The following is a 24,304-nucleotide window of genomic DNA, read 5'->3' as shown; positions in this document are numbered from 1 at the left end:
GAATTGGGCCAGTCAAAATCCAGAACAGGGAGGAGGCCGGCTGCGGCAAAGGAATTGAAGGGCTTTATGCAACACGTGGGGGAGTTAGACCCATGGACGTTTGCACGTCCGAGGACGAAGGAGTCTCCCTTTTATTCACATGTCCACAAGGTATACTCTCGCATCGTTCTGAGCAGGGCGCTAATACCAAATGGTGGTGGATACTGAGTACTCGGCAATTGCAGTGTCGGATCATGCCCCGCACTGGGTGCATCTACGGGTTAGTGTGGAAAGCGGGCAATGCCCACTGTGGAGACTGGATGTGGGGTTGCTAGCAGACGAGGCGGTATGTGGGCGGGTTGACAAGTCCATCCAGAACTACCTGGAAACAAATTATATGGGGAGGTCTCTGCATCGACGTTCTGGGAAGCTTTGAAGGCAGTAGTCAGAGGGGAATTAATCTCAATACGGGTCCGCAGAGAATAGGTGGAACGTGCTGAGATGGATAGATTAGTGGAGGAGATAATCCAGGTGGACAGGAGATACTCGGAGGACCCGGAGGCGGGGCTACTGAGGGAGCGGCAGAGGTTACATGTGGAGTTTGGGCTGTTGACCACAGGCAAAGCAGTGGAACAGTTGAGGAAGGCATGGGGGCGATCTATGAGTATGGGGAAAAGGCAAGCAGAATGTTGGTGCACCAGCTCAGGAAAAGAGAGGTGGCCAGGGAGATAGGTAAAGTAAAGAATAGAGACGGTAATACTGTCCCGGATACAACGGGGGTGAACGAGGTGTTTAAGGACTTTTATATTAAATTATATGTATCGGAACCCCTGGCTGGGGTGGAGGGGATGATGCAATTTCTGGATCAGTTGAGGTTCCCGAGGGTGGAGGAGGACCTGGTGGATGGGGCTTGTCGCCCAATTGAGATTGAGGAAATAATCAAGGGGCTGGAGGGCATGCAGTCGGGCAAGGCCCCGAGGACTGATGGCTCCCCGGAAGAACTCTATAAGAACTTTTCAGAGATATTGAGCCCACTGCTGGTGAGGACATTTAACGAAGCAAGAGAGAAGCGAGTCCTCCCCCAACAATGCTGCACGCCTCAGTTTCATTGATCTTGAAACGGGATAAGGATCCGGAGCAATGTGGGTCATACAGGCTGATTTTCCAACTGAATGTGGATGCCCAACTGGTGGCTAAGATACTGGCCACAAGGACAGAGGACTGTGTCCCGGGGGTGATCGGGAAAGACCAGACGGGGTTTGTTAAGGGCAGGCAACTCGAGGCCAATGTTCGAAGGCTTCTAAATTTTATTATGATGCCCTCAGAAGGAGAGGAGGCAGAGGTGGTGGTAGCATTGGATGAGGAGTAGGATTTTGATCCGGTGGAGTAGAATTACCTGTGGGCGGCGCTGGGAAGGTTTGGATTTGGTGAGGGCTTTATTTGCTGGGTGCAGTTGCTCTATCAGCCACCAGTAGCGAGTGTGCGTACGAACCCGCTGAGGTCGGGGTATTTTCAACTATGCCGAGGGACGAGGCAAGGGTGCCCACTCTCCCTGTTACTATTTGCTCTGGCCATTGAGCCATTGGCCATGGTATTAAGAGCCTCTAGGAATTGGAAAGGGCTTGTTCGGGGGAGGGGGCAGTGGAGCACCGGGTATCGCTCTACGCAGATGACCTGCTCTTGTACATTTCAGAACCGTTGGAGGGGATGGGGGAAGTAATTCAAATCTTGGGGGAGTTTGGCAATTTTTCAGCGCATAAATTGAACATGGGGAAAAGCAAGAAGGCAGGAGAAGAGACTGGAAGAGCTGCCGCTGAGAATGATAGGGAAGAGCTTTCGATAGTTGGAAATCCAGTTGGCCCGGAAAAGGGAGATACTACACAAGTTAAACCTATCCCAGTTAGTAGAACAAATGGAGGAGGTCTTTAAGAGATGGGACATACTCCCGCTATCACTGGTAGGGAGGGTACAGACCATGAAAATGATGGTCATCCCAAGATTTCTGTTTGTCTTTCAGTGCCTCCACATCTTCATCCCTGAGGCCTTTTTCAAGTGGGTGAATAAGATTATTTCGGGCTTTGTGTGGGCGAGTAAAACCCCACAAGTGAAGAAAATGTTGCTCGAGTGCAGTGGTGGGGCGGGGGGAGGTGGGGTGGTTGGCACTGCCGATCTTCTGCAATTACTACTGGGAGGCTAATATAGCCATGATCAGGAAGTGGGTAGTGGGGGAGGGGTCGGCATGAGAGCGGATGGAGGCAGTGTCATGTCAAGACACCAGTCTGCGAGCATTGGTAACGGCACCTCTGCCGTTCTCGCCGGGTCGATACTCCACAAGTGAAATGAAATGAAAATTGCTTATTGTCACGAGTATGCTGGCCTGCTTGGTCTGCCTTAAAGACCAGCAATTTAGCCCAGTGAGCTAAACCAGCTCCTCCGGTGGTAGTGGCGGCTCTGAGGATCTGGGGGCAGTGGATGAGATATAAGAGAGTGGAGGGAGCATCGATTTGGGCCCCGATTTATGGCATGCACAGGTTTGTACAGGGTAGGCTAGATGGCATGTTCCGGAGTTGGCAGAGGGCAGCAATTAGGAGGATGGGGACTCTATTTAGAGATGGGAACATTCCCAGCTTGAAAGCTTTGGAAGATAAATTTAAATTGCCAGCAGGGAATGGTTTTAGGTATTTGCGGGTGCGAGACTTCCTGAGAAAACAGGTGCCAGCCTTTCTACTGCTGCCACTCACGGGGGTACAGGATAGAGTAGTTTCCAGTACCTGGGTGGGAGAGGGGAAGGTATCGGATATTTACCAGGAGCTTTCGGAGGTGGAGGAAACTCTGGTGGAGGAGCTTAAGGGCAAGTGGGAGGACGAGCTAGGAGGGGAGATAGAGGAGGGTCTATGAGCAGATGCCCTAAGCGGTGTTAATACCTCCTCATCGTGCGCCAAGCCTAGCCTGATATAACTTAACATAGTCCACCGGGCACACATGACAGTAGCTAGGGTGAGCACGTTTTTCAGGGTAGTGGATAGGTGTGTGAGGTGCGTGGGAAGCCCAGCAAATCATGTCCAAATGTTTTGGGCATTCCCGAAGCTTAGAGGGTTTTGGCAGACTTTTGCTGAGGCAATGTCCATGGTTCTAAAAACAAGGGTGGTGCCGAGTCCAGAGGTAGCGGTCTTTAGAGTATTGGAAGATCCGGGAGTTCAGGGGGCAAAAGAGGCTGATGTCCTGGCCTTTCCCTCCCTGGTAGCCCGGAGACGGATATTGTTAATGTGGGGGGACTCGAAGCCCCCGAGTGTAGAGACCTGGGTTAGTGACATGGCTGGGTTTCTCAGTCTTGGGAAAATAAAGTTTGCCTTCAGAGGGTCAATGTTAGGGTTCTCCCGGAGGTGGCAGCAATTCGTCGACTTTCTCGGGGAAAATTAAAAATGTCAGCAGGTGCAGTATTCCAAGGAGGGGGGGGGGGGGGGGGCGGACTGTTGTTGTATGGTTGAGGTGTGTGAAGAATGGGCTGGGGGGGAATGTTTATTTGATCATGCTGATGTCATTGTTTTTGTTACTGTTATAAAAATTTCCAAATACCTTAATAAAATATTATTTTTAAAAAATACAAAGTTATTCATCTCAGATTTAAAATTAACAACTGATCTGGCATCAATAGCCATTAGTGGAAGAGGGTTGCAAACCTCCGCCATCCTTTCTTTGTAGAAGCACTTCATAACATCTCTGATGAAAGGTATTGCCTAAATTTCTAGACAATACCGTGACCCATTCCTCTATTACTCCCAAAACCGCATCCCCTTTTCACGACACTTTCCCATGCAAGCACACGAGTTGTAACACCTGCCTCTTACCTTCTCCTCCTCATCGCCCAATACGCTAACACTGCATCCAGGTAAAGTTATTTAATGCCATTTATTTCTATTTAATCTAATGTATTCTCTGCTCACAATGAGTTCTCCAATACACCGAGGAGACTGAACACAGGCTGGGTTGCTGCCTTTATTTAGTCCACAAGCCTCTTGATTGATCGTGCAATTCGGCAGCCTGCTTTGATATTCACATTTCTGTTCTTGCCTGAAGCGCAATTCAATCTGGAAGAACAGCACATTATCGTCCGATTAAGCACTTTACTGCCTTCTAGGCTCAACATTGAGATGAGTACCTTCAGACCGTGAACTTTTTCCATCATTTCCCCAACCCAGACACATACTTATATACACACGTGAATACACAAATATGTAGGCACACAAGTATGCACGTATACACACATACATACACAAATACACACACACAAATACAGGCACACATATACCCATATGCACACACATGCAGACATAAACACACACATACAGATACATATATGCGTGCACATACATACACATATGTGCACATACATTAACACACCTGCACACACGAAGATACACACGTACATACATGCATACACAAATATATACACACCAGTCCATACCTCGTTCTCGTGCTTTGCTTTCAGAAATCATGTACCATTTCTCTGCTTTTAATACATAATGACATTTTCATTTAATATATGTGTTCCGCTATTAACATGCGTTTTAATCTTTAATGTTACCGTTACCACTCTCTTTCTCTTGTGTTCCATGCCATCTTTGTAAATTGAATTCCCCTACCTATCAATTAATCTCTGACCTTGTATTTTGCGTCATTTGCTCAACCCCCTTTTCCAACTGCATAAAAAAACTATATTTCCAGTTATAGTTTTTTTTTTAAATTTAGATTACCCAATTATTTTTTCCAATTAAGGGGCAATTTAGTGTGGCCAATCCACCTACTCTGCACATTTTTGGGTTGTGGGGGCGAAACCCACGCAGACACGGGGAGAATGTGCAAACTCCACACAGACAGTGACCCAGAGCTGGGATCGAACCTGGGACCTCAGCGCCGTGAGGCGGTTGTGCTAACCACTAGGCCACCGTGCTGCCCTCAGTTACAGTTCTAATGAGAAAGCATATTATATTCAAAAAGTTAAGTCTATTTATCGCTCATGAGATGTTACCAGCCCTGGTGATCTTTTTCAATGTTATCTCTTTTTATTTCTAATCTCCTGCAATATCTTTGATATTACACATTGAATCAGGACTGCGATCTACGGAAGCTGTCATGCTGATGCAATAAGTTTGGTCTTCTGCCTCTCCAGTCTCTTTCTCATGGGCACAGTGGCAATGCTCTGACCTAGCATGGAGTCCATGATGCAGATACAGTGGGGCCAATTCACTCTCACACCCAACTGTCCAATGACCTTAAGATGGACCCAGTTGTTCCAGGCTTTAGCTTCACTGTATCTTTGTTATGGGAAACATGTCTTCCCTGACCTCTTGCAACGTCCACGAGGTTGGCACAGTTGGGATGGCTTGGTTTTGTTTCCCCTCTGTCGTACCACCTCTATGACAACTTGCATCATCGGCTCCAACACCACCATTCTCATTTCGGCATTAAACACTGTAATGCAAGTGCAATTACTGTATGTTTGCCCTCAAACAGCTTCATTACAAATCACGTGGGACCAGTATAATCTCGTCTGCAGTCTGTGATGCAGAGAGGATGAGGCTGGACGTATGTCCTCTTGTGCACTGTGATGCAGACACAGTGAGGCAGAAATGTGTCCTCTTGTCCTCTTGTGATAGACAGAGCGAGGCTGGACTTGTGTCACCTTGTGCACTGTGATACAGAGAGTGAGACTGAACGTGTGTCCTAGTGTGCACTATGATACAGATAGATAGGTTGAACATGTGTCCTCTTGTGCACTGTAAAACAGACAGAGTGAGTTTCGTTACTCCCTCTGACTCAACCAGCTTGCCTGTTGCACGTTTGAATTGAATCAAAGCGGTTGAACATTTAGATTCGCAGAGTAGGGGAATATATTTGAAAATGTAGTATTACTTAAAGTATAGAAAACGCAGATTAGGAATGAATGGTCGTTGTTGATGCATACGATTGTACATATTTCGGGATCACAACTGGAAAACTCACCAGTTCAGGCAGCATCTGTTGCGAGAGAGAAATAAAGTTAACATTGAACTTCCGGTAGCGGCCATGGTCTGAGTGGTCGCAGAGGATTTTGAGATGGGCCTGCAGACCAGACGTTGTACTAGGGAAGTCAGTGAGCTGCGTGGGTGCAGAGCTGACCAAGAACAAGGTGAGGTTCAATAAGGTACAGACGGCCCACTTTAAGAAGGGGGTGAAGTTCGGCATGTTATACCCAGCGCGCTTGTGGGTAACATACCAAGGCCAGGAACTCTACTTTGGGTCACCAGGGAAGGCAATGGAATTTGTTAGAAGCAATGGACTGGCAGGAGAAGGAGGACATTGAACTCTGGAGGAGATGTTCCTGTTTTGTAGTTTAGGTTTTTTTTCGGGTTTGTATGAACCACATTTGCATTGGGTTAGCGGCTGTTGAACTGTCCTGGGTTTGTTTTGTTCTTGATGGATGGATGGCGGGTTGCTCTTTTCTTCGTAGTTGGTGGGGATTATAAAATTTGCACTCGGAGAATGATTGAGCGGGGAAAGGGGAGTCAGTGGGGGGTAGGATGCTAGGCGCCATGGGCGGAGATTACCAGGCTAGCTGAGTGGTCTAGCTCACGGAAGCGCTGGGGGAAGGGGGTTGAGCATGTGGTTAGTGTGTTGATGGAGGTTGAGATAGTTATTTTGTTTTTGGGGGGTAGACTGCTGACAGGGAGGTGTTGTTGAAAGGTGACATGGGGAGGATCGATGATGGTGGGTGCCCGAGGTCGGGCCTGAGGAGGTGCGGGACGCAGGTTGAAGGCTGGCGTAGGCTGGGTTAAATTTCATCGGCAGGGGGGAGCAGGCGTGGCCCTGCCGCCCCGCCCCGCCCCCTCCCCCACCAGGCTGATCACAAGGAATGTGACAGGGTTGAGCAGGCTGGTCAAGTGTTCGCACATTTGAAAAGCTCAAAAAGCAGACATGGCAATGATACAGGAGACATACCTGAGGGTGGTGGATCAGACTTAGCTGAGGAAGGGGTGGGTAGGGCGGTATTCCATTCGGGAATAGTTTCTAAAAGAAGGGGGATGGCGAGTCTGATTAACAATCGGCTGGCATTTGAAGTGGGAAGTATAGTGGCGGACTCGGGGGCAGATACATCATGATGAGCGGGAAGTTGGAGGGGATGCCAGTGGGACTGGTGAATAGATATGCTCTGAACTAGGACGACGTAGAGTTTATGAGGTGGGTGCTGGGGAAGATCCCTGATCCGGACTCGCATCGGCTGACTATACGGGGAATTTCATACGGCTATAGATCGAAGGCTGGATCAGTCGAATTTGAGTACAGGGAGGGTGTCGGCAACTGCAAATGAACTAAAGGGGTTTCTGAAATACGTGTGGGGGGGGGGGGGGGGGGAGTTGGATCCGTGGAGATTTGGGCGGCCGAGAGTGAAAGAGTACTCATTTGTTTCCCATGCACACAAAGTGTACTCCCGAATTGACATTTTCATTTTGGATACGTTGTTGGCGGGAGTGGTGTACATTGAGTACTCAGCAATAGTGGTGTCGGATCATGCCCCGCATTGGGTTGACTTACGGCTGAGTAAGGGGGAGCAGCGCTCACACTGGAGGTTAGATGTAGGACTTTTAGTGGAGGAGGAGGTGTGTGTACGGGAAAGGGAGGTCACTCGGACGCATGTGGTATTAAATGGTCTGGAGGAGATTTCAGCAGCAATGGTATGGGAAGCGTTGAAGGCACTGATGAAAGGGGAGTTTATCTTGACAAGGGCGCACAGGGAGAAGTTGAGTGGGTGTAAATGGATAGGCTAGTGAAGGAGATTGTTCAGGTGGACAGGAGGTACTCGGAGGTCCCGGGGATGAGGGGTGTTGAAGCAGAGGCAGAAGCTGAAGATGGAGTTTGGGTTGCTATCTCCAGGGAAGGCAGTGGGACAGTTGAGAAAGGCGATAGGGGCGGTGGACGAATATGGGGAGAAGGCTAGTAGGATGCTAGCACACCAGCTAAGGAAATGGGAGGCGGCGAGGGAGATTGGGAGTGTGAAGGATAGAGGGGGGAATATTATATTTTTGGAATGGGCCCGAGGTAGAGACACCTGAATTATATATAATAATAATAGCTTATTGTCATTCGTTTGTTTACATTAACATGCAATGAAATTAATGTGAAAATCCCCTAGTTGCCACATTCCAGCGCCTGTTCGGGTACACTAAGTGAGAATTCAGAATATCCAGTCCATTGCTTCTAACAACTTCCATTGCTCCCCCTGGTGACCCAAAGTAGAGTTCCTGACCTTGGCATGTTACCCACAAGCGCGCTGGGTATAACATGCCAAACGTCACCCCCTTCTTAAAGTGGGCCGTCTATACCTTATTAATTGAAATATTGTTTCGGCACCTTTGTGTTATTTTGCGAAGTAGATTTGTGGGTTTGTGTTTGAACATAATTTCCATAAGCTGGGCATGATTGTCCGGTAAATGTCCAGAAATGAAAGCAGTGTAAGTGTTCAAGGCATGTATTTGAAGTATGTATATCCAACGTTTTTAAATAATATGTTGGTAAAGATAAGTTTTGTAGAAGTGTTGAGCACAGTTGAATCGTCTATTAAATGTAAAAAAAACTATTAAGGACAGTTGAGGAGTCATTGGGAGCTTAGATGTTGGCTATGAGAGACCTATTGTGGTACAGCCTAAAACTGGGAAAGGAGCTCCGAAGATACAAGCTTAAACGCAGCCATTGCAGCAACGCCAGAAAAATGTGAGAAAGGATGGATATTTATAGATTTAGTGAATGCGCAGAACTGTGAACGTTGTATGTCAATGTTGGACCTCAGGAATTGAATAATATACTTCCTAACTGGTGGGGATATAGAAACAGTGAAGGGCCTCAGCAACATTTACAGGTATTAAAATGGCATGACAGATACAGATAACAATGTAATTTGGTATTGGAATGATGACCCGTAATATTACAAACAGAATAACATTGGAATAGTAGTCGGTCATTCGACCCTTCGAGCCCACTGCATTTTTAACCTGACTGATCTGGTTTTGGTCCTAACTCCACTTTCCTGCCTTATCCCAGAACCCATGATTTCCTTGTCAAAGAAAAGCCTGCCTAACTCAGCCTTGAATTAAGTTGAAGACACAGCCTTCAGGACTTCCAAATTGTGTAAAAGAGATTTATCCTCATCTATGTGGAAAATTAAATATGACACTGTGTGGACGTCATGCTTCGGTGTGCATTGGATAAGACAATGTCCAGAGTGAGCATGTTTGCGAACCATACATTGGAAAGGTTACATGAGCCGCGGAGGCTGTCACCGTGTGTTAAACTGGACCAGGGTTTGCGTTACATACGATTGCTTTCTGTCAAATTTACCAAACGAAGGCCTGATTGATCGATGCCTTCATGGTATTATAGCAAGCAGCTGGGTATCAGTGACGACAAAGTACAGGAATATGTACTGTCACAATTGGACACAGCCTCCTGGACAGCGCCTTCCAATTCAGCCACCTCTACGACATGAAAGGACAAGGGCAGCAGGTGCCTGGGACAGCACCACCTGCAAATCGCCATCCTCCAAACCTTATGCCATACTCAGTTGGCAATATTTTTGAAGGATATTTTATTCCAAACAGATTTTACAAAATAATACAAGCTTAAAATCCAATAAAAGTGTACAGTTTGCATAGGTTCCCCTTTTCATTCGCTCTCCCTCTCATTCACCTGTCCCCCGTGACAAACAGGTCTTCCAATACAGCCATAAATGGTCTCCACCGTACCTCAAAGCCCTCCTTTGACCGCCTTTCCAACGTCAAAAATTTGCACATAACCCCCAGTCACACTGCGACCTCATATTGCCTGGACGACCTCCAAATATCCGTTGCCGGGCAATCAGAGACGTGAAGGCCCCAAAGTCAGCCCCTTGTCCTCCAGCAGCCCCAGCATTCCAACACCGGAAAGATCACCGCCAGAAGGTGTGGTTTCACCTGTGGTTTCACCTGAAGGCCAACCATCCTCGATAGGGTCCCGACACTGCCACCCGAAAGTTCTCCAACTCCCAGACATGTGAACGTGACTCTCTGGGCCCCTCCCAAACTCCTCACACTCGTCTGCTATCCCCATACAAATAAATATACTCATCTGAGCCAGATTCGTGTGGACCCTGTGCAACACCTTAAATAGCATCAAACACATTTTTGTGCAGGAGTTGAGTTCCCTCGTTTTACTACATCACACCAAAGTCCACATCCACATCCTCTCCATCTCGTCTTTCCAATTCCCTTGATCGTTTTCATTAATGCCTTGCCCTGCTCTCCCAACCACTCATATATACCCCCAATCCTGCCGGCCCCATCCAGGAGCAGCATTTCCTCCAGAAGTGTAATCTCCGGTTTCTGAGGTAACGAAAGCTGCCCCTTGAGTGCAAATTTCCGTACCTGCCAGTACCTAAGCTCACTTGGCTTTGGTTATTCATACATCTCCCAAATGCCCTCTTACTCCCTTCAACGCCTGTGCATCCTGTCCATTGCCCCGGCGTGACATCTGATTCCCACTCAGTGGCGTCAACACCGACTTGAACCCCAGTTTAAAGTGCCTCCTCAGCTGATTCAATGTTTTTATAGGCGACTCTACAACCGAACTCGGAACAAGAGCAATCGTACCCTTACGGGACACCTCCTCGCACATGACCCAGTCCCCCGTCTCTCCCTTCCACCATCGTCCCACCTTCGACACGTTCTCTGCCAAGTAATCATGCAACAAGTTGGGGAGCGCCAACCTCCCTTCTCTCTTCTGCCTTTGGAACAAAGCCCTCTTCACTCTCGGCACCTTGCCTGCCCACACAAATTCCGAGATTAGCGTATCCATCGACCGAAAAAGAGCCTCGGGTAGATAATTGGGACTGTAACACAAATCGGAATCTTGGCAGTATGTTCAACTTCACCTCCTGCACCTTCCCCGGCAATGTCAGATGCCCTTTCATCGTCTTGACCAACCGTGTCAGGTTCCACCCATGTATTGTGGCCCAGTCATGCGTCACCTAGATCCCCAGATATCGAAACTGTTCCCTTGCCACCTTAAACGGCAGAGCTCCGAGGCTCGGCCCCCGCCCCGCAGAATTCGCCAGAAACAACTCACTTTTTTCCTGCATTCAATGTATAACCTGAAAAGGTTCCAAACCTCTTAAGTAAGACCATGATTCTGCCCATGGTTTCCAGCCCCTGCTGTCTGACACGAACAACACTAAGTTGTCAGCGAACAACGACACCCCGTGCTCTCTGCTCCCATCACAATTCCCCACCACTCAGCCAAGGCACGAAGTGCCATCGCCAAAGGCTCAATCGCCAATGGAAACAACTGCAGCGAGAGAGGGTAGCCCTGCCTCGTCCCACTATACAACCCAAAGTACCCTGAGTGCGTCACATTCGGTCGCTCACTTGCCATTGGGGCACATAGAACAACTGATCCTTCGCCACAATCCTCTGCCCAAACCCCGAATCTCCCATAGATACCTCCACTCTACCCAGTTTTCTCCGAGTTGATAGACGCTATCTCCTGCGGTACTCGCCCCCCTGACGGGGTAATAATTACATTCAACAACCTCCTAATATTACTAGACAGGTGACTCTCCATCACAAATCCCGTTTTGTCCTCTGAGACCACCTCCAACCAGCTCGTCAATACCTTTAACAGGACTTCACATCTGTATTTAACAGCAAGATGAGCCGATAGGACGCACAACCAAATGCATTCTTTGCCTTTTTCAGGATCAGCAAATTTAACCCCCATCGGCACGGCTAGGGTCACCACAAAAAAAGTCAATCCTGGAATAAACACGATCTACATGCGAGAACAAGGAATACTCCTGCTCTCTTGGGTGTCAAAACACCCACAAATCCAACATGCGCATCCTCTCCATAATCCCTCCCAACTCTAGCGGCATTCTCGACCTTTCCCATCGACTTGAAATGAAAAAATGAAAACCACTTATTGTCACAAGTAGGCTTCAGATGAAGTTACTGTGGAAAGCTCCTAGTCGTCACATTCCGGAATCTGTTCGGGAAGGCTGGTACGAGAATTGAACCGTGCTTCTGGCCTGCTTTCAAAGCCAGCGATTTAGCCGTGTGCTAAACCAGTCAATCTGAAAGGATTCGAGCATTTTTCTGGTGAGGGAGAAAATCCCCCTACGGGGAATTGAACCCCAATCTCCCGCGTGACAGGCGGGGATGCTAACCAATATATTAATGAGGAACTGGAATACTAATGAGGAACTGAGGAACTTTGGGCTCGACCTCTCTACCCTCGGCTCCAATACACAATTGAAATGCCCCCATAATCATCTGGTGAGTCCGAGTGGGGGATCGCCCCCCAATAGCTTCTTCCCGAATCCGGAATCATCCTATTGATTGATTGATTGATTGGTTGATTGACTGTCACATATACAGAGGTAAAGTAAAAAGAATTTTTTTGTGACCAAGGGAATTTACACAGTACAGACACAGTAGACAAACATAATAATCTGCAAGATACATTGACAAATAGTGATTGGTTTCAGTGTGCAACAAGAGCCAAACAAAGCAATTACATGAGCAGAAGCTGCATAGGGCATTGTGAACATTGTTCTGACAGGGAATAGATCAGTCTGAGGGAGAGACGTTGAGGAATCTCGTAGCTGTGGGGAAGAAGCTGTTTCTATGTCTGGATGTGTGGTGCTCAGACTTCTGTATCTTCAGCGTGATGGAAGGGTCTGGAAGAGGTCAAAGCCTGGTTATGAGGGGTCACTGACAATGCTGTCTGCCTTTCTGAGGATGTGTAGGCAGAATCAATGGGAGGGTGGCAAGCTTGTGTGCTGCGTTGGGCTTTGTTCACCACACTCTGTAGTTTATTGCGATCTTGAGCTGAGCAGTTGCCATGCCAAGCTGTGTTGCAGCCGGATAGAATGCCCTCTATGTCACATCTGTAGAACACCAGGTTAAAGTCCAACAGGTTTGTTTGGAGTCACGAGCTTTCAGAGCACAGCTGCTTCATGAGGGGAGTTAAGAGGTGGGTTCGACAAACACATACATAGGCAAAGTCATTGATTTAAGGTGATAGTCTGAATGTGAGTCTTCGCAGGTAATTAGATCTTTACAGGAACTGTTGAGAGAGGGACAATCAAAGGTTAAAGAGGTGTAAATTGTCTCACGCCAGGGCAGTTGGTAGGATTTCGCAAGCCCAGGCACATGACGGGGGTGAATGTAAAGAGACATTAATCCAAGGTCCCGGTCTAGGCCGTACTCATGCGTGGGGAACTTGGTTATCAGTTTCTGCTTGGTGATTCTGCGTTGGTACGCGTCCTGAAGGCCACCTTGGAGAACACTTACCTGAAGATCAGAGGCTGAATGTCCTTGACTACTGGAGTGTTCCATGATTGGAAGGGAACATTCTTGCTTGGTGATTGCCACGTGATGTTGTTCATCCATTTTTGCAGCGTCTGCAATATCTCGCCAATATACCTCGCCTCGGGACTTCCTTTCCAGCAGCGCAGCTGGTAGACAACGTTGGCCGAGTCACACGAGTATGTACCACGTACATGGTGGGTGTGTTCTCACGTGTAATGGTGGTAACCATGTTGATGATCTGGCATATCTTGCAGAGGTTGACCTGGCAGGGTTGAGTGGTATTGTAGTCGCTGTTCTTCTGAAGGCTGGGTAGTTTGCTGTAAACAATGGTCTGTTTGAAGTTGTGCGGTTGTTTGAAGGCAGGTAGTGGGGGTATGGGCATGGCCTTGGCAAGATGTTCATCTTCAGCGATGACATGTTGAAGGCTGCAAAGAAAATGTTGTAGTTTCTCCGCTCTGGGGAAGTACTGGACGACGATGGGTACTCTTGTCGGTTGTGCCCTGTATTTATCTTCTGAGGAGGTCGATGTGACGTTTTGCAGTAGCACGTTGGAACTGTCGATCCAACGCACCACAGCAAAAAAAATGCCTCGGTGCGGGACTTCAGCAGGGAAGGAACCTTTCAGTTAAGCGAGAGTTTCCGATTAGGGAACACCCGTATTGCCTTCTTTGGTGCACAGTCATTGACACACTTACAGATGAAATCTACGGCCTTGGGTGCATACACATTCACCGTCGCCAACGGAGACCCCAGTAGCACCACACTCACCAACACAACCCCCCCCCCCCCGTAGACCCCTTGCCCCAGTAAACCCCACTTGCGTTAAACAAAATGGCAACACATCTCGACTGCGAGTCAAACCACAAGTGGAACATTTGCGCCACTCACCCCTTTCTAAACCCCATCTGATCTTTCACCCGGAGAAATAAATTCGTATCTGCTCTCAAACTCTTCAAGTGCACAAATACCAGGGACAATTTAACATTTATGACATGAACATTCCATGTCAAGATTCACACCAGAGGCTGCTGCCTCCCCACTCCCTTGAATCCGCCATGATCACCCTTAGACTCCACTCACCAGCCCCACTCTGAATCGGCATCGCGTCCGTCCATGACCAAACCCATCCTCGATAACTACCATAGCATTTCTGACTTCCACCTCCCTGCTTCGCATCCCCCCTCCCCAGCACACTGGATAATCACTGCAGCCCCTCCCCCCCCCACCCCACTTCATGTCCGTTCACGAGCATTCCTTACTAGCATGGAGATCCCACCTGAAGACCCGCCAACAAATCACCATCGCCTTCCATTCAAACCATCTAACCCGCTCCAACGCTCCTACTATTCAAACTTCATCCCCGGCTGTTCCCCCTGCCCCTACACCCCGCACAGGACCCAAAATGAGAAAGATAGTCCCAAAATGGCCCCGACAGAGAAATCTCGAAGCGCCCCATCAGGACCCACAGCAACTAAGCTTACAGTTTCCCTTGTCATCCATGGTTCCAGAATCCTGCCATTTCTATTCTTCATTTTTATTTGATATGCTTACCCTGCACTTCAAACAACGGACTTTAAAAACCTTCCATATATCAAACGTCGATTTGCCCTCAAACAGCCACTCCCAATCCACATTCTCCCTGTCTAATTTGGGTGTAATTTGACCCTCACCAAATCAAGCACCCCTTCCCGAGGACCAATTTTATCCTTATCCAGGACTACTCAACATCTTATGCAATTACTGTCGCTAAGCCTAAAATGCTCCGCAACTGAAACATAAATCACCTGGCCTGGCTAATTCCCCAATACCAAGTCTATTATGACCCCCCTCACTGGTTGGATTGTCAAAATACTGTATCAAAAAGCCTTCCTGGACACATCTAACAAATTGCTCTCCGCCCGAGCCCCTGGCTGTAAGGGATTCTAAGTCAATATGGGGGAAGTTAAAGTCACCCATCACAACTACCCTGTTTTTTCACACGTTTTCAGAGTCTGACTACATTACTCCATTGTCTCCTGCGGGACGTTGGAAGGTCTATAGGACACTCCCAGCATTGTGACTTTACCCTTCGTATTCCTGAGCTCCACCCATAATGCCTCCAAGATCCCTCCAATGTGCCCTCCCTCAACACAGCTGTGATCTGCTTCATAATCAGCAATGCAACTCCAGCATCTCTTTTGTTTCTCCTTCTGTCCCATCTAAAACAACGAAATTCCGGAATGTTAACCTGCCAATTCTGTCCTTCTTTAACAATGCCTCCGTAATTGCAATTGCATCATAGTTTCGTGCAGTAATCCAGGCTCTCAGTTCATCTGTTTTACCTATTATACTTCTTGCATTGAAGCATATGCCTTCCAGACCTTCAGTCCCGCTGAGCCCTGCAGCTTTTCTATGCCTGCTCTTACTCTTCAGTGTTGGCTTAACCAGTGATTAAGGAGTTTTCAGCAAATTGATTGCTAAATCTATATTTTTGTTTTGTTCTTCGGGGCTCGCATTGAGCTGTGGAATTTGAATATTCTTGCTCGAAAATTCTTTGGAGGCCACTGGTTTGGGCATTTACAATTAGGAATTTTGTGGGTTATAAATCCGACAGTTATATTTGATCAGGGTTCACTCGCAAGGGGATCATTCATATTATTCTTCAATGTAATCCCGAGACCTGGGAGAAGGTGAGGACTAGTACTGGATGGAGACACCAAAGAATATGGAAAGACCCCTGTCAGAGGTGTCATTGCATTACATGGTTTAACAAAAGAGGAGGGTTTTCATGCCCAAAGGTAGCATCCAGGATAGATTTACTTTAACGATTTCAAGAATGCGGAAATTCTGGTATGCTCAGAGACTAAAGGCCTTCAAAGCAGAGAAGGTAAGGCGAGGTGAGCTTTTAAAAATCTGAAACAGTCGTCTCTAGGATTAGCAACTCACCAGGGGATGAAAATAAGTTAATTGCAAAACATGTCTGAAATAACACAAGGTGTATAAATGTGTTGCAAACTTGTTTCAGTGACAGGACACGATTCTATTCAAGTTGACAGTGGAAAGAGCAAATACTGACAGTAAAATAAGATTCCAGACACAGCAGATTAGATTAAAGCTCCGCATTTCTGCCAGATTTATATTTAAATTGTTGTGGACGGTCCAACAACAGATAGGAGGAGGAGGCTTCATGAAGATCCCCATTCTCAATGATTGGAGAGGCAAGCATATTAGAAGAAAACTACAAGACTCCAGGTTGTGAACCTACTTTAGCCGGAAGTGGCCAGTGGATGGCAAATCATGTGAACGTCCTGCGAGGAGCTGATTAATTCAGTATCCGAAAATAAGCCTGAAATATGACATGAAACCACAAAGTACTGAATAGGATCATTAGATTTGGTAACATCATTGGGCAGAGAAACATTATCAACGTTTCCTCTCCATATAGCACTTCTGCAGAACTGTAGAGGGAAAGAGAATAACGAATTACATAGTCGGCGAGGGTGTGGGCCAGAATGGAAGATCAGGATATATCGGAATTCATGGTAAATTGACAGAAATGTCATAGAAATAAGACAAAAGGGTTGTAGATGATGCCATTATGAATTTCAGACGTCTTGATACTGATATAGAGGTTAAATTACGGAATATATAAACAGGAGAACAAATGTCAATGGTTAGTCGGAGTAAAAGGTAAAAATGAAGGATTATTGTATGGAGGAGGGGTGCGATTGTATTGGAGCAAGCCAAAGGAATAAAAAAAAACAAAAGCGGTGTGCAGCCACCTGGGCTGGCCACTTCCCGAGTTAAAATGGAGATTCGCAAAGAACGCAGGGAAAAACGGACATTATCAGAAAACAAGCAGTTTGCAGAGTTCTTCTGTGTATTCGGTCTGCAGAAAGCAGACAGCACTGAAACCAGCAGCCATACATATTAAATGAGCAATTCCCGGGCCCAATAGATGCAATTACGGATGACCAAGGTAAAGCCAGACTCCTCGGCGCCAGCAGAAGTCCAAGACAAAAGAAGCTAACGAGCACCCAAGGACCGCCGAGCGATCAGGAAACAGCTCCAGTATTGGGGAATTCAACCCGATCGATTGGTACGTGATCCAATCGATTGTAGTCAGGTACGGGGTCCGCCCAAAAGGGCACGAAGCCCCTGGGGCCTACAAATTAGAGGCCCCAAGTTCAATTCGGTCTCTTGGCAGATCTCTCTTAGCAGACCTCTTAGCAACTCTCAAAGTACTCGACCGTGACTCTCAACTCGGAGAGACTGCCTTGCAGCTGCACCAACAAGCAAGTGTCCAGTCAACACACGCACGAGATAGGGGCAGCAGGGTAGCATGGTGGTTAGCATAAATGCTTCACAGCTCCAGGGTCCCAGGTTCGATTCCCGGCTGGGTCACTGTCTGTGTGGAGTCTGCACGTCCTCCCCCTGTGTGCGTGGGTTTCCTCCGGGTCCTCCGGTTTCCTCCCACAGTCCAAAGATGTGCGGGTTAGGTGGATTGGCCATGCTAAATTGCCCGTAGTGTCCTAATAAAAGTAAGGTTAAGGGGGGGTTGTTGGGTTACGGGTATAGGGTGGATACGTGGGTTTGAGTAGGGTGATCATGGCTCGGCACAACATTGAGGGCCGAAGGGCCTGTTCTGTGCTGTACTGTTCTATGTTCTATGTATAGGTGCTCCTGACCCTTAGTCCATATCAGCTGGAAGCCTGCAGTTTCAGGATTAAACAAGGGGCCATTGTTCCCTGACCCAGTGGGTTCCAGAAGATAGGTATTGGCCTTTATTGGTAGAAGTAGTCTAGTTTTGTAGAATTTATGCATGAGTAGGGATTGACTGTGCATATAATAAATGTGTTTTGATTTGAACCTTACTAACTGGTGTATTGAGTTATTGATCAGCACTTGAACTTGAACCTCGTGGTGGTATCATAAAGATACCTGGCGACTCTAGAGCAAGGTAATAAAACAGAGCCAATTGAGTGTAAAGCACACTCACCAAAACGAGCAACAGGTGGAAGGTGGAAGGCAAAGTTCACAGCCGAACGTTGTTGAATTCAATGTTGAGTGCAGAAGGCTGTAATGTGCCGAATTGGAAGATGAGGAATTGTTCTTCCAGTTTGTAAATGGTGTGACCGGGACATTGCAGCAGACAAAAGAAGGACACGTGGGTTTGAGATAAAGATACTGTGTTCAAATAAGCGGCCGGAAGGGTACGGTCATGCTTGTGGGCGGCGAGAATGTTTTCCTCCAAGACTGGCTTCATTCTCCCCATTGTATATGAGACCGATCGGCATAGTGAATGTAGGAGACAGTTGTTTGAGTTCAATGTCATGGTTTTCCACCTGGTACATTTTGTAATTTCAGCTCACGTGTTATGACCTGAGTTCAAGTCAGAGACGCACAAACGCAGTAAACGTAAAGGCAGAAAAATGCCGAATCATCCATCGGTGATTAGAAGTGAAATGTTATCGCTATTTTGCACATAAGTAGAAAGGGAGCTATGCCGAAACCATGGCTTTCAAGGGAAATTAGAGATAGTATTAGATTCAAAGAAGAGACATACAAGTTAACAAGAAAAAAAAATAGACCTGAGGATTGGGAACAGTTTAAAATTCAGCAAAGGTGGTATTGATTAAGAAGAGGAAAATACAACATGAAAGTAAGCTAGCGGGAAAACTAAAAACTGAGTGTAAAAGTTTCTATAGGTATGTAAAGAACAAACGATTGATAAAAACGTGTGCCAGATACGGGGGAATTCATAACGGGGAACAAAGCAAAGACTGAGGAACTAAATTCATACTTTGCTTCTGTCTTCAGAAAGGAAAACATGAAAAATGTACCTGGAGTTTGGAGAAACAGAAGCTTCAGTGTGGCGCTGAAGGAAATTGGTATTAGTAGAGAAATGGTTTTAGGGAAATTAATGAGATTGATGGCGGATAAATCTCAGGGCTGCATAATCTTCATTCTAGAATTCTTAAATCAGTAGATCTACAAATAATTGGCAGTAATTTTTCAAAATTGATTTGACTCTGGAATAGTTCCTACAGAACAATGGTTCCGGGAACACTAGTCCAGTGAGCCTAACGTCACTAGCGTCCATTATCGAGGTTTACATAGCACAGCATTTAGAAAGCAGTGGTATAATCAGACAAAGTGCATATGATCTGTGGTTAGCACTGCTGCCTCACAGTGCCTGGGATCTGGGTTTGATTATTACCTTTGGTAACTATCGGTGTGGAGTTTGCCCATTCTCCCAGTCCAAGGATGTGCAGGTGAGGTCGATTGGAAATGCTAAATTGCTCCTTAGGGTTGAGTTGCAGGAATAGGATGGGAAATTGTGCCAAAGGTTCAATGCAGGCTCGATGGGCCGAGTGGCCTCCTTCTGAAATGTATGGATTCTCTGTTTCTGAATCAGCATGGATTAATGAAAGGAAAACTATGCGAAACAAATCTATTGGAATTCATTAAAAATGTAACGTAGAGTTCAGGAGGTTGAGCCATTGGGTGTGGTTTATTTAGACTTTCAGAAGGCGTTCGACAAGGTCTCACATAGCAGATTAATATGTAAAGTTAAAGCACATGTGATTGCGGGTAGTGTCCTGCGACAGATAGAAAGCTGGTTAGCAGACAAGAAAATCGTTGGAATGAATTGATCTTTTTCTGATTGGCAGGCAGTGACTAGAGACTGTAGGGATTTGTGCTAGGACCTCGTCTGTTCACATTACATATTAATTATTTGGACGGGGCAACTTAATGTATCTCCAAATTTGCAGATGATGCAACGTTGGTTGGGAGGGTGAACTGTGAGGAGCATGCAGAGATTCTTCAGAGGGATTTGGACTGCCTGAGTGAGTCGGCATATGCATGGCAAATGTAGTACAATGTGGATAAATGTGAGGTTGTCCAATTTGGTAGCAAAATAGGAAGGCAGATTCTTATTTGATTGGGTGTAAATTGAGAGATGAGAATACTCAGCGAGACCTTGGTGGCCTTGTGCATCAGTTGCTGAAAGTTTGTACGTTTGTACAGCAGGTAGTAAAGAAGGCAAATGGTATGTTCGCCTTCATAGCGGGAGCATTTGAATGTAGGAATAGGGATGTTTTACTACAATTGTATAGGACATTGGTGAGGCCACACCTGGTGTATTATTTGCAGTTTTTGTTTCCTTATCTGAGGAAGAATGATCTTGCTATGGAGAGAGTGCAGCGAAGTGACCCCTGGGATTGTGGGCTGACATATGAGGAGAGATTAAATCGGTTCGGACTGTATTCATTGGTGCTAAGAAGAGTGAAGGGGGAACTCACAGAAACTTATACAATTCCAACAGGATTAGACAAGGATAGATTCCTGTAGAATGTTCCAGATGGTGTGGGAGTCCAGAAATAAGGATCATAGTTTGACGATAATGGGTAAACTGTTTAGAATTGAGTTGAGGAGGAATTGCTTCACCGAGAGAGTGGTGAATCTGTGGAGTTCACTACCACAAAAATAGTTGAGGCAAAAACATTGTGTAATTTCAAGATGAAATTAGATGTAGCTCTTGGGGCTAAATTGATCAAGGAATATGGGGGTGAGGCTGGAGCAGGGTATTGAACTCGATGGTCAACCATGATAATTATGAATTGCAGAGCAGGGTCGAAGTGCGGTATCGCTGTCTCCTGCTTCTATTTTCTATGCATTTATCTTTCTGTGTCTGTCAGGGAGCAGAGAAACTCCAGTCTGTGTGAGCATAAATGTTGCAAACTCTCCGTGTCTGCAATCAGAGGATTTCCACTCCAGCCGTCTTAACCTGCGCTACTTTGTAGAAACTAGCAAAAGATCGCTCGTAATTCTTTGTTTCCTGCTGTTGAATCGCCCCCTTTCTGCTCGACCAGAGAGGACATAGGGAATAGGTCAGAGATCCCAAAGGTATACAAACGTTACCATTTTGCATCTCTCCGTTGGTAGTTTCACTTTTATTTGAAAACTAAAACGTATGGATTGGTAACAGATTGAAAATATTAATATAAGCCATATTTTGTATAATCAAAAATAAAGTCACTCAGTTCTCCGTTAGTTTAATTTTTCCTTTCTTCTCCCTAATCACTCCATTCAACAAATCCACTCAGATTAAATCTTGTTTTTTAATATTTTTATTGATTTACGATTATGTACCGTGACACTTGCCATGAATAACACATAATATGAAAGGAAAATAAGAATAGAAAAGAAAAAAACAGGAATCTCCCAAATGTAAAACAATTACAAAAATAGTCTGTACAGCAACGAAGACAGAAAAAGGCAACGAAAAAGGAATAATGTGGTCAGACGGTTAGCTCTATCTCCCCGAGACAGAATCTTTGTTCGTGAGCCGCCGGAGGTGGGCCGCTACTGACGTATGGCTTCACTCCGATCTTCGCTGCCCTCTGGTAGTGAAATGGACGGCAAAGGATGGGTGCGTGTTCTGTATCGGACGGGCTCTTGCCACTGTGGTCATCTTTCCGTATGCCCTCACCCTTCGTCACTTCGGGTTCCCCTTTCCTGCTTCAACAGTGATTTTCTTGGCGTCCTCCCCCATCCCTCCCACCTACCAATCCTTTCGCTCCTCCCCCTCTTTCTTCTGTTGTCTGTTTTGTTCCTCCACCCACCCCCCGCCCTTTGCTGGCGGTCACGAACAGGCCTTGGGACATACTAGAGAATAGCCTCCAAGATTTCCTCTGACCACCGAATGGCGTGTTTTATTTTCCCCCATTCGATCGGACAGCCAGTCTGCGGCCTTGGGTGTCGCTGTCAATCCCAGTCGAGCAGGAATCTTCGGCGGACAATTAGGAAGGCAAAGGCTAGGACGTCTGCCCTTCCATACAGAGCACTGTCTGTACCAATACCCTGAAGACCACCACTGGCGGGTACAGCACCGCCCTTACGCCCACCACCTTGGCTATAGCCTCGAAGAAGGCTATCCAGAACCCGAAATGTTTGGGTCAAAAACATAACATGTGGGTGCGTTTCGCCACGTCTCCCTGGCAGCGTTCATATTTGTGCTCCACCTCTGGTAAGAACCCGCTCATGTATGCTTTGGTTGAATGTGTCTTGTGCCCCACCATTAACTGTGTAAGGCACAGTCCTGTGCATGCAGAGGTGGAGTTCGCCCTGTGCAGTGCTTCGATCCAGCGTCTACCCGTGTCTCCATGCCCTCCTCATCTTTGTCCAGTAGGGTGTCCTAGTGGCTTGGGGGAATGTCCTCGTCTCCTTTCAGAGGAAGGTTCTGACGTGCATATATGGTAGCTCGTCACCTTTCGGGATTGCCCCAGTACACCTATACTGCCACCCATATTCAGGCCCCCTACCATCAGTAACCCTTCATCCGATCTCTACCTTTTAAAAGTGTTGTCTGTATAACAGGGGTGAATTGATGTTTTTTTTGCAGATGGGGGGCATGATGGACATCTGGTCAGGTTAAAGTGGTGTCACAGTTGGTTCCACGTTCTCAACGTTGCCACTACCACTGGACGTTTTGAGTGTCTGGCTGCGGGGGCATGGGAGTGGAGTCCTGGCCTGTGCTTGAAGGAACCTCCCCATAAAGGACCTCTCCTATATTTTAAAACATTCCGCTCCAGGCTACTTGACCCATCCTCGGACACCTTCTGTGGTAGTCCCCCAGTGGTTGAATTGGACGTTCACGATACCCTGGCCGCGATGTTCCTCCTTCCTTCTAGCACTTTCTCCTGACGCTCGGCGCTTTCCTACCCCCCCCCCCCCCCCCCCCCCCACCTGCATTCTACCATTTCGAATGCCTTCTCTGAATCCATGAATCCAACCTGTGTTGTCTCTTACTGGCTGGTGTCATGCTCACGTTCGGCAAGCGCCAGATGTTCACTGTTAGTTGTTAGTTGACAATGGCAGTCTGTTCCTTTACGACTACCTCTGGGAGAGAACTCTCCAGTCGTCACACCACGGCCTTTGCCTGGACTGAGGTGGTCGTGTTTAGGAGTGAGATGGGTCTGTATGACTCGCAGCCCGTCGGTCTTTGCCTTTCCTTCAGCCAGTGTTATCGAGGCCTGTGCCAGAGTGTGCAACAGGGTCTCTATCAACAGCGAGTCATTGAAATTCTGTCGCAGATGCGGGGCCAATGCTTTTGCATTTTTTTATGGACATCTGTCGAGAGTCCACCTGGACCCGGCACGTTTCTCGACTGCATGGAATTAATATTCTCAATGACTTCTCCAATTCGATTACCTCGGGGGGTATGTACAGTATTCTGTCGGTGTCTACAATGAGTGTGTTGGACTTGTCCATTCGAGAGCATCATATAAAGTGAGACGGGGTAGTGTGGCGATATGACGCAGAGGAAAGAGGTGGTCTTACTGGTGTCATAAATTGATGTCAGAATCTCAGCTCGGTATCAGTTATAATGGCGAGTTACAAATAGATTGGTTTTCTGTCAGGCTGCCAGGGAGTGGTTGGAGTTGGCAGCAAAGGAATAGATTTTCCAGCGGGGTCTAAAATCAGTATCTTCAATCATCCCAATATTTAGTTGGAGGAAATATCGGCTCGTCCATTACTGAATGTCAGATATTAGATCTGATAATATTGCACCACAGAGAAGTCCAGAGGGGTGATGGTGAGTTAGAGCTGGGTGTTTTTTAGCGTACATGTGAAAATGAAACATGTGCATCAGGTTGGGGGCCTCACGGTAGCATGGTGGTTAGCATCAATGCTTCACAGCTCCAGGGTCCCAGGTTCGATTCCCGGCTGGGTCACTGTCTGTGTGGAGTCTGCACGTCCTCCCCGTGTGTGCGTGGGTTTCCTCCGGGTGCTCCAGTTTCCTCCCACAGTCCAAAGATGTGCGGGTTAGGTAGATTGGCCATGCTAAATTGCCCGTAGTGTAAGGTTAATGGGGGGGATTGTTGGGTTACGGGTATACGGGTTACGTGGGTTTAAGTAGGGTGATCATTGCTCGGCACAACATCGAGGGCCGAAGGGCCTGT

Source organism: Scyliorhinus canicula, chromosome 13, assembly GCF_902713615.1.
Source record: "Scyliorhinus canicula chromosome 13, sScyCan1.1, whole genome shotgun sequence".
Classification (NCBI taxonomy): Eukaryota; Metazoa; Chordata; class Chondrichthyes; order Carcharhiniformes; family Scyliorhinidae; genus Scyliorhinus; species Scyliorhinus canicula.
The sequence above is the reverse complement of the archived record's forward strand: the minus strand, read 5'-3'. Positions refer to the sequence as shown.